The 14,338-nt window shown below is 49.7% G+C and overlaps 1 long non-coding RNA gene across 1 annotated transcript; it reads right to left on the bottom strand.

Annotated features, from left to right (window-relative positions):
• Positions 1-4,628: 4,628 nt before the first annotated feature.
• Positions 4,629-11,187, bottom strand: LOC145546395 (uncharacterized). The gene is made up of 2 exons (XR_014082883.1): positions 5,053-11,187; positions 4,629-4,972 (listed from the first exon to the last, which is right to left on the bottom strand). It is a non-coding gene; the product is annotated as an uncharacterized LOC145546395 (long non-coding RNA).
• Positions 11,188-14,338: the final 3,151 nt, after the last annotated feature.

Raw genomic sequence — 14,338 nt, 5'->3', positions numbered from 1 at the left:
GTTTATTACACCGGCGGGCCCAAGGCAGAGTCTCCTCTTAGCCTAGGACCCCGACCAGCATTTGTGAAAATCTTTTATACCCCATGTGTACATGTCCGTGATTTGTTTACATTGTTCAGGAGACAAATAACCCATATATTTTAATTCTTTTGGGTCTAGGTGGTGGTCTCCAAATACAACTTTGTGTTCTTTTTGTTCCCAGCAAATATAGCGGGAGCAATCAACTGTCCTTTCTCAGGAGTCATCCAGAAATATTCATCCCAGACCTGGTAGTATTGCTCAAGGTACCGGGAGGCCTGTCCCCCTTTTGTAAGGGAGCCCTTCTCTTTTTTATTTTTTATATATGAGGTATAAGCTCTTGTTACCTCCGTAAGACTAGTGTTCATATTAAATGTAACCCCATGTCCCTGGCCCATTGATGGCTTTTTCTTACACCAGGAGAGCAAAGAAAGGTTATGATAGGTGAGAGAAAGGAAAGTTCCCTTCTGTTGTTCCAAGAAGGAGCACAGTGGTATAAAGTCTCCATAACGAAGTGGCGACACCCACCAGGGGAGTCCGTCCATAACTGACAGGGGCATAGCCCCACGTACCCAACAGTTGGAGGAGTTGTGGAAGTCTGCGTAGGAATGTGCCCATGAGATGAAGACATTGTCCTGTGCAGGAACAGTGGTCAGGTTCAGAACTGCATTGGTGAGGCCAAGTAGCAGGAGTCGTTTACCCAGCTCCATCCTAGAGAGGGCTCGTCTGGGACCTCATTTTCTTCTTCCTCTTCAGAATGATCTTGGTTTCCCGTGGGTCGGTGGGGTCCTTTTGGGTGGTCCACTTGGCATCTTCCGGGTCAGCATGGTATGCCTTTTTCGCTCTGGTGTGATGGATCCAAGGGGCAATACCTGTAACTTTAACTGCAGTAGGGGTAGTTAGAATAATATAAGGGCCCTTCTACCAAGGGGCTAGTAAATCATGTTTCCAATCTTTGACCCATACTTGGTCACCAAGCATAAACTTATGAATTTGTTCCCCAAGGGGGAACGGCACCCTTTTTTGTACAAATTTAGTTACTTGATTTATTACCTTACCTAGTTCCATCTGCTGTGAAATCCCATCTCCCCTTACCTGCGGCAAATTTGTTGACACTTGTTTTATTATGGGAGGGGGCCTCCCATACACAATTTCGTATGGACAGTAGCCTTGGTGGGCTTGATCAGGTGTAGATGAAAACACAGATGGGTTAAATATCCCATGTCCCAGGCCGTCTCTGGAAAAGCCAATTCATATTTACTTATGTATCCCCCTCCTTCTAGCCTGACAATTCCAAGGGGGTCAAGAATTTCACAGCAGACGGGATACCTCCTGGGGGAGGGCAAAATATGAGCATACAACGACCAGTTTTTTATCCTAAAAGTCCCCCGGCGATCGCTTGGTAATAATTTCCCCTGAGACGGCATGGACACACCTCCTAAATGACCATCACAAATTCCCTTCTTAAGCCCTAACACGCTCGTCAACCTGTGTACCAAGCAATTGCCGCCTATTTCAGGCTCCTGTGGGTCCTTGCTCCTTCTAATCCCTCCCAGGGGGGTGATCAGGCCCCCTCTTCCACCCTGCCAGGTGAGTTCCTCCTCACCTGAGCACTCAGTTCCCCTGCTGCCGTCCACTACCTGCTAACGTGAAAGGTCCGGGCGTTGAGAAGCAGAATCCTTCTAGAAGGGCGAGGCGCCTTCCCCCCTCTAGAAGATTCAAGCCGCAAAGCCTCGGAGTAGTCCCAGATGGGACTTGTCTCCTCAAAGTGAGGAGTTTCCCGGCCAATGCACCAAATGTTATAGCCATGTGTTTTGGGAAACAAACTCGCTCAGAAGGACAATGCAGGTAATGGAGTGCAGTTTATTACACTGGCGGGCCCAAGGCAGAGTCTCCTCTTAGCCAAGGACCCCGACCAGCATTTGTGAAAATCTTTTATACCCCATATGTACATGTCAGAACTCACCACCCCAAATTCCTTGAGACTTACATAAACAAAGGAAGGGTAAATATAATCACAGTAATCTCATCATTTAGGTGTTATGTGTTCAAACAGTTAAACAATTGGCCAATAATCAATAAGCCCGAGGTTACACTCCGATAGGTACAGAAAAATTTACGGCCTGTCCAGAGACAGGGGTGATTAGTGTATGTTTTCTCTTAGGCGATGAGTAACCTGGATACGATCTTCAAGGGGAAAGGTTCCCCTGTCCGGAGGGGGTCTTATCCTTCTATTGTCGTTTCCACAGGCACTAGGCACAGAGTTCAGAGTCCATTAGAGAGGTGGCCGAGCATGATTAGCACGCACAGGCCTGAGATGGGGTCCAGGCCCCATGAATTCCTTCTTCACAGTACTCTTGCCTGGAGAATCCCATGGACAGAGGAGCCTGGCAGGGTACAGTCCATGGGGTCGCAAGAGTCAGACATGACTTAGCCATCACACCACCACCACCAAGCAAGGTTTTGGGCACTGAAAGGAGTGATCTAGGAGGCATGGTCAGAAACAAGGGCTGCTCTTACTACATCAAGCTGCACACAGCTACCTCATCCTTGAAATATCATGCAAATGGGCCTCTACTCTTACTGAGTCAGCATCTCAGGTTTTACCTGTTTCAGGTTCTCCCAAGCTCCAGGTTTATGATGCTAGGGAGGGCAAGAGGCCTCTTAAAGTCTGCCAAAGGACCATCCTTCCTCTCCTCCCTTCATCCCTCATCCCTCTTACATTCCCCTCCTCCGTGGACTGTCCCCCCTCCTCCCCACAAAGACACAAGGCTCTCAGGGCTCCCACCATCCCAGGCCCAAGGGTAGAGATGCAGCAACAAAGGGCTTCCAAGTTCTCCCCTCCTAATAAAGGTAAAATCTTCTAAGTAAAATGCCCTTTCCAAAAAGAGCACTGCATGGAGATTTTCAGCCCTCTCAAAAAAGTCTCATAGGAAAAGCCAAAACTGATGAACAGCTGAGACCACACTGTAGTGATTTTTCTTGGGGTAGAGTCAAGGCAAGCACATCCTCCTCAACAAGTGCTTTTTAACTGTGGAAACTTCCTCTCAACTTCAATTTTCCTATCTTTGAAACAACGACGGGGTTATAGCTAATGATCCCTTCTGAGTTCTCAGATTCTAATTTTCAAGCTTCCTGCCCATCCCCTGGGGTGGGCAGCTGCAGTGAGTTAAGGAGAATCCCCCAAACCTCCCTGTGTGGAGATGAGACCAAACCGTGGACCCTTGGGGATGGAGCGGACAGCCTGGGGCAAGCCACTTTGTAAGGGACTTGCACCAGGAACACTATAAGGAGTAAGCCTCGCCCTTCTCTCCAGGAAGCACGGTTAAAGGGAGTAGGAGTCCTTTGTTTGCATAAGTGTCTAAGTGTCGTTTGCACAACCAGAAAGCAGGAGCTAAGCCTTCGCTTTCGCCAGCCAGAGTACTCGCCCTCCCTGAACTGCCAACACAGGGACATAGACACCAGTTAGTTTAGGGATTAAAGGAGAGAGTCCCTGGCCGGGAGGAAGCAATGGAGCCTCAGAGTTTGGGACTGGATGGTCTGTCCCTTCCAGGGGCCCAGCTGGGTGGACCCTGGATAAGGCCAAAGTTCTCAGGGTGGGAGTGGGCTCTGGCCGGGGTTGCCCTGATGTCCAGCTGAACAGACTATGGGATGGAGCTTCAAGTGTGGGAGTACTTCCCTCCATCAGGGGAGTTTCAGGTCAGAGGCAAGGCTGGGAGCTGAGGAGACCATTGAAACTGACCCCACAGGGCCAGTGTGCTGATGGGGTCGAACTTAACAACACCGCCAACACTGACAGAGCATATATCAGATGTCACCCATGAAGAGCTGCCTACATGCTGTTCCCTCCTTGCTCACTGCAATCCTTTAGAGGTACTATCATTGTATGTAGCCCACCAGATTCCTCAGTCTTTAGAATTCTCCAGGCAAGAATACTGGAGTGGGTTGCCATGCCCTCCTCCAGGGGATCTTCCCAACCCAGGGATCAAACCCACATCTTCTACACTGCAAGCAGATTCTTTACTGTCTGAGCCACCAGGAATCCCCAGGTACCATTGTTACCCTCATTTTACAGGTGAGAAAACTGAGGCACAGAAAGGTTGAGAGATGTGCCTGAAACATCAACCTTTAAAAGACATCAATAGGGACTTCCTGACAGTCCAGTGGTTAAGACTCCGTGGTTCCACTGTAGGGAGCATGGGTTTGACCCCTGGTCTGGACATTAGGATCCTGTATGCCTTGCCAGACAGAAAGAAAAAAAATCAGCAATCACTTAATTATGTCTGAGTTGCTATGCAAAGTGGTCTGAGATCACATTCATTGGGATTAAATAGACCTCCATGGTCATCTGGTTCCACTTCCCGTATGATGTTCCAATGCCCTAAACAACCCTAAACCATCACTCTGCCTCCACAGGAGAGTCTCTGGTGCCAAGGGATCCCACCCTTTCCCAACTTCCCCGATCTGATTCCCAAATCCCAAATCCCAAGACATGCTGACGTGGACAAAAGTCAATAGGCCAGTAGGAAAAATCCATTCAGCCAATATATGAACATACATCCATACATTCACACAAGGATGCCTCATAGATGCACTTATATACACATGTAGAGAAAGACACATTAGGTTGTATTTCAGACAGCTTTCTTTTCCTGGACAGACAACATTGCTGCTGCTTCTTCCAAGTTCTCCCCCAGGTAGGTCCTCATGTGGGCTTCCCACCCTTGCTGGAAAGCTCTTCTTCCCAAGGGCCCCATGGGGACCAGCCAGCAAGTGCGAGTCCCAGGAGGCTGGGTCCCAGAGACCCGAGTGGGAAGAAGGGGGCAACAGATGCTTGTGGCTAGTCTACCCATGATGAGATCCCAGCAGAGGCACCTCCACATCAGAAAGCCAGGAGAGGGTGCAGCTCTGGGCTCTGATGGGGTTTAGAGGGCCAGGAAGAGGGTGAAGCCACCTGCAAGAATCCAGGAGACTGTCATCTGTCAGCCGTGTGGGGAGTGGGAATTCCTGCAGCAGATATTTACCGGTGCTCACTTTATGGCTGCTGCTGTGCTGATCCTGGACTGGCAGGGTGCAGACTGGTCTAGAAACTTCTGGGAACCCACTGGTTTCTGCTGGGATGGAAGACAGGGAAATCCCAGCATCAGGCCACTGTTTGAAGTAGACCACACTCATCTCTGGGCTTCCAAACGATCTGTCAGGACCAACAGGCTATGGGACAGACTGGCTCAGGGGGGCTATTAAAGGAGATATATGTCCAGACAAGCCTGTTCCACCTCCCTTGTCCTCTCTGAAACCAAGGCCAAGTCACTGCAGCCGAGGACCCGAGTCTGGATGGACCCTGCGGCTGGCTCAGCACAGGTGAGCCTGGAGTCACTTACTGAGGGACCCTGGCACCAGAAGATGCTGGCTCTCCAGCCTCCCCCCAACTGTGACCTGGGAGTGCCCCCAGGATGGCAGCTCCCATCTCATTACTTGTGGGCCACATCAATCTGTAGTTTCCTTACTGAGCGTGTCTTAGAATGGCTCCACGTGTGGTTTTCTCCCACACTGGTTTGCATGCTGTGTACCACAGTTGGGTTTCCAGGAATTTTTTTTTAAGTTCACAGGCATGCTTGACATTCAGCATCACATTCACCACCAGCCCTAGGCATATTCATCAGACATGCCACCTTGCCCATTTGTACCGTGATGTACCCAAGCTGAACTTCTGGTTCTACTGGCTATGCCACATCCTGGTACTCTGCCTGGAATGCCCTCCCCCCCTACTCATCTGCTGTCCATCTCCTACTCATCCAACAGCCCCAGAGCAAATCCACCCTTCCACAAAGCCTGACTTCCTCCTCCACTCCCGCCTATGGACTCAGTTCTTGCTATTTGTCACATGTGCCTTTGAAACACATCACATCTGATAGACAGTGCTGCCAATGGAGTGGGGGTTAACCGCTGCCCTGCCATTTAACTCTTCATCCGTACGGGTTGTTTCTTCAGCTGGCCTCTGAAATTCCTTGATCTAGGAACTCTGCCTCGTGGGTCCCCTCTACTGCTTTGTATTGCCCACCCAGTGAGTATTAGATTACGGTCAACTTGTGCCTGGGACCATCAGTGAATCAGTGAATGAGGAGTGAATGAATGAGCAGACTGAGCCTTTCAGCCTCACTGTGATAAAGGCCCAAGGGAAGATGATGGCAAAACTGAAAAAATGGCTTCCTCCAGTAGCTCTGAAGGGTCCAGAATCAGTCCTGGGGGAGGGCGTGGGAGGGCTCATGGGCACTGGATGGAAGTGGGTGTAGGGATTCACTTTGTAGTTGTGTTGTCATAGTAAACACTATTTTCATTTGGGACTAATGGAAACCTGGGGGGACCCAAAGCCCCAAACCACTCCTTGGCATCACCACTGCAAAGGGGCAGCCAGGGCAGGGACTGGCTAGAACTCAGGATTCCAGCAAATTCTGAATCCACCATGTAGATCATTCAACTTTATCCTGCTTTTTAGAATCCCAAATAATCAGCTGCCTGCACTTTTTGCCAACTGTGCTAACGTTTGTTTTATACTGCCTGCTAGTGACTGTAAAATAAAACTTTTTCACGTCCTCAAATCCCAGTGGCTTCAGAGAGGTCTGGAGGCACAGATGGGAACAAAGAGAGGTGGATGAGACAGCATACAGGGGTAAGGAGGCTTGGAGAGACAGCGAGGGAGTGAGCAAGGGCAAGATCAAGGCAGATTGCTGGGCGGAGGCCGAGCAGGAACCAGCTGCAGGCATAAGGCAACCTGCCCACCTCTAGCCCCAGGTGCGTGGGCACCGCCAGCTGCTCTGTCCTCGCAAAGACGATGACAGGGACTGGCAGGAGCAGTTCCCAACCCATGGCATGGAGATCTGCAATCTGGCAAAATTTTCATAATTACTGTGCCAAGGTAGTTGGATGATGGGCAGTTTGCCCCTTCCTGGTTCATCTGAGCATGTGCCAAGCCAAGCGGACCATGGGTGAGTTCTCAGCGTCATACAGGATGACGGACAGAGTGCACCGAAAGCTTGGGTTGCAGCCAGCAGGACACCATGCTGAGGCCAATGATTCTAAGCCAGGCTGTCTGGATTTGAATCCCAGCTCTGCCAGTCACCTGCTATACAACCCTGGGCAAGTTCCCTGACCTCTCTGTGCCTTGGTTTCTCCTAGTAAGAATACCTTACAGGATAGGTTGCGGGACTGAATGAGTCAATATTTGCCAAGTCTTAAAACTGTATCAGAAAAAGAAAAAAAAAAAACCTGTATCAGGCACAAAGCAAGACCAGGAAAGTGTGTGCTTTAAAAAAAAAAAAGATCTGGCCTCGAAGCACGGCCACGGGTGCTCCTCTGGAGGAAAGATCAGCAGACTGTGAATGGAAATGAAGAAGAAGCTGTTCAAGCTGGGGTTGGTGTTTTACCTGGAGCAGAGACTGAGGCACCACGTTGGTTGGGGCTGTGATAGACGAAGGGCTGATCATATGGAATCACCTCAAGAAGCAGGTATCCAGGGCATGTGCCAACATTTACTGTGTGGGAAGAGGCGCAGAAGACTCCCCCAGCAGAGCCAGCTTGCCCAGAAAGTGACAGTGGTCCTGAAAGAGGAAGCCCTTCCCAAGCCAGCCAGGACTAGTGTGTGCGTACTAGGTTGCCTCACTCTTTGCGACCCCGTGGACTGCAGCCCGCCAGGTTCCTCTGTTCATGGGATTCTCCAGGCAAGAATACTGGAGTGGGTTGCCATGCCCTCCTCCAGGGGATCTTCCCGACCTAGTAATGGAACCCACGTCTCTTACATCTCCTGCTTTCGTAGGCAAGTTCTTTACCACCTGGGAAGCCCACAGCCCAAATCAAAAAAGAAGACAAAAGCCCCCCAGACATAGAGGACCTTGAACATAAGAGCTAGATCTCACAGCTCTTCCACCAGAAGATTCTCAAGGGGAACCAGGAGGACTCGAAGTTTGTTTCAGAGGACTTTGGAGAAACTGTTGCTCCTTTTCACTCCCTACAGATTCCTCTTCCCTAACAGCCTACTGACCTGACCTGCAGAGATGTACTGAGAGAAAGAGGGTAGAGAAAAAAGACTGGAGAGGGGGTCCAAGCAGACAGCTCTATTTGTAACAGAGCCTGAACGTTCTCTCTGAAATGTGTGTAGTTAAGCATGGGAATGGGCCATGAAAAGGGGCTGTGAGTGTGGAAACAAGACAATTGGGAAACAGGATACACAGCGCTTACTTGAGCAAAGGGAACAGGAAGCCAACCTACATGATGGCCCTGTTTTCCCAACGATGAACAGTTGGAACTCCAACTTTGGATTTCTGACCAAAAAGATTATTGTAGAGATGGCAGAGGAGGTAAGGGTCCTGATATGAGCCCTGTCACCTCCCTTGTGTGACCAGAGTGGACTAGTGACCGTGATTGCCTCTGCTTCCTTTGCTGGATCAAGTTTTTAATAAAGTGAACATTATTTTTCCCTTAAAAAAAATAGGTTCACATAGAATCTAATTTACACGGATGCTTAGGGAAGGTCTCCCTGAAAAAATGACCTTTAAAGTGGCAATTTTTCTTTTTGTTTGGGGTAATTTTTCTAATCTAAGCTCTCCATTAGGTGATTTTTTTTTTTTTTTTGGCCCTGCCGCATAGCTTGTGGGAACTTAATTACCTGCGTGCATTCTCACTTGCTTCAGTCGTGTCTAAATCTTTGCCACCCTATGGACTAGCCATCCAGGCTCCTCTGTCCATAGGATTCTCCAGGGAAGAATACTGGAGTGGGTTGCTATGCCCTCCTCCAGGGGATCTTCCCAACTCAGGGATGGAACCTGCGTCTCTTATGTCTCCTGCACTGAGAGGCAGGTTCTTTACCACTTGCACCACCTGGGCAGCCCTGATCAGGGATTGAATCTGTGCCCCTGCAGAAGCCAGGAGTCCTAACTACTGGACCACCAGAGAATTCTCTATAAGGTGATTTTAAAAACGAATTCCGAAAATAAATTTACATTCTCAAATTGTACATTTGAGTACTTTCAAGTCTTAGGGACGACACTTTAATGAGTCACACCTGGTTTGTTTGCCAAAGGTGACCACCTATTTTCTGGGGGTCTGGCTGCAGCCTGGGGAACTGAGCTTTGTGCTGTGGGAGTCTGAGTGCTTCGGTGGGAACAATGCACAGCTCTGGCCTCCTGGGCTTTGGCTGTTGATGAGATTGCCAACAGTTGCCTGGCCCAGAAGACAAAAACCAAGAGGAGGGACAAAGAAGGCTGGCCTCTTCAGTGGGCCTCCAGAGTCCAGCAGGTTCTACTTCCAGCACACAGGTTGCCCTCCAGGGCCTGGTCCTAGTGAAGCTGAGCAGGTGGAGCTTGCCACCCACTTCTCCTTCCAACTATCACTCTGGAGGATTCTGCCATATTCCCTAAGTCATACTCTGGACCTTGCCCTTAGCCCTCTGTCATGAACATTCCCCTTATGCCATTGCTTTAGGCTCTTCCTTTCCTGTTCTCCCCCTTAAAGTGACCATTAGAAGTATTCACTACAATCTTGACCATCAGAATCCTCCCAAGTTTGTCATTCAGTCTTTCCAACTCTTTGCGACCCCATGGGCTGCAGCACTCCAGGATCCTCTATCCTTCGCTATCTCCCAGAGTTTGCTCAAACTCATGTCCATTGAGTAGGTGGTGCCATCTAACCATCTCATTCTCTGCCATCCCCTTCTCCTTTTGCCTTCCATCTTTCCCAGCATCAAGGTATTTTCCAATGAGTTGGCTCTTTACATCAGGTGGCCAAAGTATTGGAGCTTCAGCTTCAGCATCAGTCCTTCCAATGATTATTCAGGATTGATTTCCTTTAGGATTGACTAGTTTGATCTCCTTGCAGTCCAAGGGACTCTCAAGAGTCTTCTTCAACACCACAACTCAAAAGCATCAATTCTTCAGCACTCAGTCTTCTTTATGGTCCAGCTCTCACATGACTACTGGAAAAACCATAGTTTTGACTATGTGGACCTTTGTTGGCAAAGTGATGTCTCTGCTTTTTAATATGCTGTCTAGGTTTGTCAAAGCTTTCCTTCCAAGGAGCAAGCGTCTTTTAATTTCCATGTCCGGTTCTAACTGTTGCTTCTTGACTTGCATACAGGTTTCTCAGGAGACAAGTAAGCTGGCCTGGCATTCTTAGCTCTTTAAGAATTTTCCAGTTTGTTGTTATCCACACAGTCAAAGTCTTTAGCTAGTCAATGAAGCAGAAAAGATGTTTTTCTGGAATTCCCTTGCTTTCTCTATGATGCAATGAATGTTGGCAATTTGATCTCTGGTTCCTCTGCCTTTTCTAAACCCAGCTTGTACATCTGGAAGTTCTCAGTTCATATACTACTGAAGCCTAGCTTGAAGGATTTTGAGCATAACCTTACTAGCATGTGAAATGAGCACAGTTGTTCAGTAGTATGAACATTCTTTGACATTGTCCTTCTTTGGGATTGGAATGAAAACTGACCTTTTCCAGTCCTGCAGTCACTGCCGAGTTTTCCAAATTTGCTGGCATATTGAGTGCAGCACTAGAACAGCATCAGCTGGAATTCCATCACCTCCACTAGCTTCGTTCGTAGTAATGCTTCCTAAGGCCCACTTGACTTCACACACCAAGACGTCTGGCTCTAGGTTAGTGACTACACCATTGTGGTTATTCAGTTATTAAGACTTATTTTCGTATAGTTCTTCTGTGTATTCTGGCCATCTCTTCTTAATCTCTTCTGCTTCTGTTAGGTCCTTACTGTTTCTGTGCTTTATCATGCCCATGCTTACATGAAATAGTTCCTTGATATCTCCAATTTTCTTGAAGAGATTGCTAGTCTTTCCCATTGGTTTCCTGTGTTTCTTTGCATTGTTCACTTAAGAAGGCTTTCTTATCTCTCGTTGCTATCCTCTGAAACTCTGCATTCAGTTGGGTTTATCTTACCCTTTCTCCTTTGCCTTTTGCTTCTTTTCTTTCCTCCCAAGTTACATACCTACGTAACAGGGACCTGCTACAGACAACTGGAACTCAAGTAGGCTGCTGCTGCTGCTGCTGCTAAGTCGCTTCAGTCGTGTCCGACTCTGTGCAACCCCATAGACGGCAGCCCACCAGGCTCCGCCGTCCCTGGGATTCTCCAGGCAAGAATACTGGAGTGGGTTGCCATTTCCTTCTCCAGTGCATGAAAGGGAAAAGTGAAAGTGAAGTCGCTCAGTCGTGTCCGACTCTTAGCGACCCCATGGACTGTAGCCTACCAGGCTCCTCCGTCCATGGGATTTTCCAGGCAAGAAGAGTACTGGAGTGGGGTGCCATTGCCTTCTCTGCAAGTAGGCTGCAGAAGGCAATATTTAGGGCCAAAGAACTCTCTGAGAATGCTTCTAACAAAATTGTGCTTGGGACTTTCCTAGTGGTCCAGGGGCTAAGACTCCGAGCTCCCAATCCAGGGGGCCCGGGTTTGATCCTTGATCAGGGAACTAGATCCCAAATGTTGCAACTAAGAGTTTGAATGCTGCAACTGAAGATCCTGCATGCTGTAAAGATCAACAATCCTGCATGCTGCAATTAAGACCCAGCACAACCAAATAAATAAATAATTTTGTGACTGACTGTCCCTCCCACAGGCAGTCTGGCTGGGGGCCACCACTAGGAAGATGCTCAGAAGTGGGGGAACATCCACACTCATAACCCAAGAGGGTCACATCACATGTGACGCCTTGAGCTAAGTCAAAGACAGCAGTTGTAGGAAAATATCGCAAGCCCTTCTAATCCAAATCCCTGTTTATTAATAAGGAAGCTGAGGTCCCAGGAGAGGAAGGGACTTGCCCAAGGTCACTGCCCACCAATGGGAGGACCGCCCTGACACTGGCCTGTGCTGCCTCAAGCTCTGGTTTACAGAGCGCTTTTCCTGGGAGGTGGAGTAAGTTTTAAATGTCCTGTTGCCAAGGACGCAGCAAAAGGTTGCCCTCTCACCACCCCTGTTCTGGTGCCAGGAAAGCCTTGCAGTCTCCTCCACTCAGCAACCGGGAAACAGTTCCAGCTGCCCACAACTCACACACCAGTGAGAAAACTGAGGCCCAGGCCCTCCTCAAAGGCCAACAGCATGGCAGGCAGTGTCAGGCAAGGCCCTGGGCTCCCTGGCCCATGGGCTATACTGGTCAGAATCTAAACACACACAAAAAACCAGAATCTCACTCTTTCCCACATGAAGTGAGTCTGGGCTCCAAGCCCAGCCTTCCTCCTTCTTCTGGGGGTCCCAAGGCCCAAGCTCCTGCAGCAGCAGTGGCCCTTTGGCCCCAGCAAGACCAGTTCCCCTATGACATGCAGGTGTGGGAGGGATGAGCTCTTTTGAGCACAGGGCAGTCAGAAGCGGCTGGCTGGGAGGAATGGTAGCCCCATTTCAGAGCGCTGTCAGGCTGGGCTATGCTTGGGTCTTAGGAAGAGCCCAGAGTCTTGGAGAGGGATGCCCAGATTGGCTGGGGCAGCCGGATGGGCCTGAGAGTACACTTACTTCCAGCCCATGGCGTTGGCCCTCATGTGAGAAGCCCAGGACTTTAGGGGCAGGGGCAAGGTCTGAGGACACATTCTGGAATGCATTTATGTTCTGGCCTATAGTCCATGGAAGGGAAGAGAGATGGAGAACAATGGTCCAATTAGAGACCGTCACAGCCACCAGCCACCATACTGATACTTGGATGGCTGGTGCCAATGGTGAGCTCAGAGCACCCCAAGTCTGGGAGGCAGAGCTGTGCAGGCAGGCGTCCAGGGCTCACTGGGGTCAGAGGGCTGCAGCCCAGGAGAGCAGCTGTGGGCCTGAGTGCTTAGGGGTGAGTAGTGAGATCCCACAGCCCCAAGCATCCACTGCTCTCTGGACTTGCCCTCTGTGGCATCTCCTCCCCTCTGCTGGCCTTGTTCTTCATCAGTCTCCCTAGCTGGGTGGTCTGCTCCAGGGGGCCATAACCACCTTTCTCATAGGTAGGACTGCCCTACCAAGCCCACAGTAAGTATTTCAAAATAAAAGGAGGGACTGCTGTGCCGTTCTCAGTGCTGTCTGACTCTTTGAGGCCCTATGGACTGTAGCCCACCAGGCTCCTCTGTCCATGGAATTTTCCAAGCAAGAATACTAGAGCAGGTTGCCATTTCCTCCTTCAGGGGATCTTCCCAACCCATGGATTGAACCTGCATCTCTTGTGTCTCCTGCATCGACAGGCAGATTCTTTATCGCTGCACCATCTGGAAGGAGACATTTATAGGCAGGGTCTAGCCCCAGAAAAGAAGACAATGTTGGGGTTCAGGAAGATTATCTCTGCATTTCCTCAAGGGATACAAGGAAAGGATTTGGATAGCAAGGCCCATGGCATGGGCATGGTTGATACACATCCAGGTCTTTCGCCTGCCCACCCTGTTATTAACCAGTCATGTGACCTTAGGCAAATCTTTGTGTGCCTCAGCCTGACTATAAAACAGGGGTAAAAATACTTGCCTTATCATCAGGGTGAAAAATAAGATAATAGATGAAATAATGAAAATACTATTCAAAATTAAATCTATTAGCATGATAAATACTGCAAACAATAGCAACATTAAGAAGATTCATCTCTGCTGCTTGGAAATCAGTGCAGCCAGAGGCCCAGGGCTGCCAGGAACACGAAGCTGTGAGGAGCATCGTGAAAGCAGGTGTGCCTGCACCACCACCACCAGCTCTAACTCCGCTGGATGCAATGGAGGGGGTGGCTGCTGCCTCAGCTCCAGGTCTGTGCTGCTTGGAGCGAGGTTGGGAAGAGAGAAGAGAGAAGCAGTAACAGCCAGAGGGTCGGGGCTCCCGAGGGGTAGGGCTACCCCTTCACCAGGTCATGCTCAGCCTGCTGGAGGGGGACCCTCCCTGGTGTGCACCCCATAATTACAGTCCTGGCCTGGTCTCCAGCCTACCCTGGGGGTTGGCAGGAAAACTAAGGATTAGATGATAAGGGAGGAGTGTGTGTGTGTAAATGTTTTAGAGAGGAGGAATCACCCATTCTGTTCCTCCTCATAAAATACACACACTTTCCCTCTCTGCTTTCCCCTCTTTGAGGTAAAATATCTTTTAAAGGCCTGACCTCACACTTTCTTCTTTCAGCATCCGGTGAACTCCTCCTCCCATTGCAGCTCTTCTGAAGCTGGGACACACCCTGGGAGCCCGCCAGCACACGGCCTGGCCTGCTAGAGCCCATGACGGATGCCACCCATCCACCCCATAGCTGAGCAGCCAGGGAGACAGGTGACTCGGCCCTCAGGGCAAGAGGCCACCGTGGCCTGGAGCCTTTCCCTCCGTGGTGGCTCATCCCAT

Source organism: Giraffa tippelskirchi, chromosome 4 (genome assembly GCF_054371585.1).
Source record: "Giraffa tippelskirchi isolate mGirTip1 chromosome 4, T2T-mGirTip1v1.2.pri, whole genome shotgun sequence".
Taxonomy (NCBI): domain Eukaryota; kingdom Metazoa; phylum Chordata; class Mammalia; order Artiodactyla; family Giraffidae; genus Giraffa; species Giraffa tippelskirchi.
The sequence above is the reverse complement of the archived record's forward strand: the minus strand, read 5'-3'. Positions and strand labels throughout refer to the sequence as shown.